At 49.0% G+C, this 2,357-nt stretch overlaps 1 protein-coding gene across 1 annotated transcript in view; it reads left to right on the plus strand.

Moving 5' to 3' along the window:
- Positions 1-2,357, plus strand: part of LOC101848972 — a gene marked incomplete in the record, with an annotated part of 113,683 nt that overhangs the window by 43,669 nt on the left and 67,657 nt on the right.

Raw genomic sequence — 2,357 nt, forward strand, 5'->3', positions numbered from 1 at the left:
AAAATAAAAATTATAAAAGTGACACTGATCTCCCAAAAAAACAAAACAAAACCCAAAGCAAAAAACCCCACACCAAAAGAGAACCACCTGAGGAAATCTTTCCCTCCTCCGGCAGCCTCTGGGGCTCGCCATATCCCTGGGGCTGTCTCCTTCCCCGCCCAGACTGGACCGCCCTCCGCCTTTCTCAGCTCCTCCTCCTCCTCCACTCAGAGAACAATCCTCCAACCTCCTCCCCTCCCCCTGGTAAGCGTCTCCATGCTGCTGGTGGTGGTGGCTCCCCGCCCCCGCGTCATCCGGACTGGAGACGGCCCCGCCTCCTTCCACGTCCCGCCTCCCACCTCCCGAGTTGTCCCACGAGGAAGAAGAATCCTCATGACGTCTCTTCACCGAGCGATCTTCCTCCAGTTTGAGAATCCACAACAGCGCGCAGAGGCGGACCATAGCCCGCTCGTGTCGGGTCTGGAGATACATGTCTAGCGGGTTCACTTCCCAGGGGCAGAGAGAGGTGCCGGAGAGGGGGCCGCCTGCCCACAAGTCGATGTGATCCTCGCTGCTGTCTGCCGCGGAGAACGGGTCGTCGTTGTTGTATTCCGAGAGGTTTTCTTGCTCTCCTGTGGACGCGGAACGGTCGTACTCGGCACTGGCGAATGAATTCTCGCAGCCGTAGGAGGAGTCATAGTTCAGCCCCGAGGTAGAGTTTGTGGTGGTGGCGCGACTCACTTCAGGAGGGCTCACCTCGCACCACTGTTGCTGTTGCTGCTGCTGCTGTTGCTGTTGATGCTGTTGGAGAATTTGTTTCGTGTGTCTCTGTTTTCTAGTCAGGCGAAATCTAAGCCGAAAGCGTTCCTTTCTCTTGGCGGGTTTCGGCGGGGTGGAGATCGACGATTTATCCTGAGCGTAGTGGCTGTGGGAGGAGTTAGGGGTGGAGCTAGGGGCGGAGTGAGGGGTGGAGCTAGGGGTGGAGTCTGGCTGGTGGGCGCTATCGGGGCTGGCGGTGTGTCTGACCTGGGCTTTCTTCCTCCGAGAGAAGAAGGCGTGCGGCGAGAAGGTCCATGGCCGGAGCACCATGACACTTCCGGAAGCGCTGCTGGCGGATCCACAGGCACCCTCCGAGGCCACGTTGATGGGAAGTGACGTCACGAGGGGGTGAGGCCGAAATATTCCCAACTAGACAGACAGTGAGGTTTCTGGCTTCTCGAGTGTCAGTCACACCCCGTCGGATGTCAACAGATGTAAGTAATAAGCCTTGGAGGTTTTCCCCCGACACCCTTTGCAGTATTCAAAAACGGCATGTTGACTCCATGTCAAGAAAAGCAAGGTATGCACGGTCACCAAAAAACTCACACAGTTTTACACACTGGAAATTTCCAAAGTGTCAGTTGCGTCCGAAAGAAACAAAAACATAAAACAAATGTACGAAATATTCAGAGATTTAGAAAGCCATCGTACATTATTGTAACACCAGTTCTAGAATTCAGCTTATTTCGTCACGTTCTCTAGAAATAGAACACAGGTTGTCACAATCTCGTCAATCTTTCATCTCACAGAAATGTCAAATCCAACGGTTCGACTCACTAACTGTTCTGAAAAGGGCGCAGAAGTTCTAAAACTTGGACAACTTAAAATCACAACAATATAGCAGTGAAATAACCGAATACCAAAACTTTTCACGAACCCCAAGACAGTAAAAAACAAATGAGCCGATATCGTATCATCGCAGACTTCCGACAAAGAGAAAAAGAACGAAAGGGAAAACATTTAAGTCACTGGCTGCTTATGTCTAGAATTCAAACAAAACTAACTCGATTTCCAAAAAAACAACGACAAATTTCATACCAAACCAAAAGGGAAGGTACAATAACCCAAAGCCTCTCTCCTTGCATCTCCTTCGTCGAAGTCAAACAAGTCACTTATAAACATCCGAGTAATAAACACAGAAACGACTAACAGCATCGGGAATGAAACGCCCCAAGTACGTACTAACTAGGTACTGCAGAAATCAAGACTCAAAGAGACAAAACATAATTTCTTAAGCTGAATACAATGTCTCGTTCTTTTTTAAAACAACCTTTCCACCCAACGCTAAATACAAACGCATAACGTATTTATGCCAAACGAATGTAGAGTGACACAGACAATCCGGTATGGTACGTTTAAAGAACATACTTACTAGATAATGCAGAAATCAAGACTCAAAGCAAAGGAACAACTGGATACAATGTCTCGTTATTATAACATCAATCTTACTACCCAACACAAAATACTAACGCGTTACAAGGTACTTTCCTACGAAAAATGAACTCGCGTAAGTCTCCCAGCAGGGACTACCGTGCTACTCTATATACCCCCCTCCCCCC

Source organism: Aplysia californica, unplaced genomic scaffold (genome assembly GCF_000002075.1).
Source record: "Aplysia californica isolate F4 #8 unplaced genomic scaffold, AplCal3.0 scaffold00215, whole genome shotgun sequence".
NCBI classification, from domain to species: Eukaryota; Metazoa; Mollusca; class Gastropoda; order Aplysiida; family Aplysiidae; genus Aplysia; species Aplysia californica.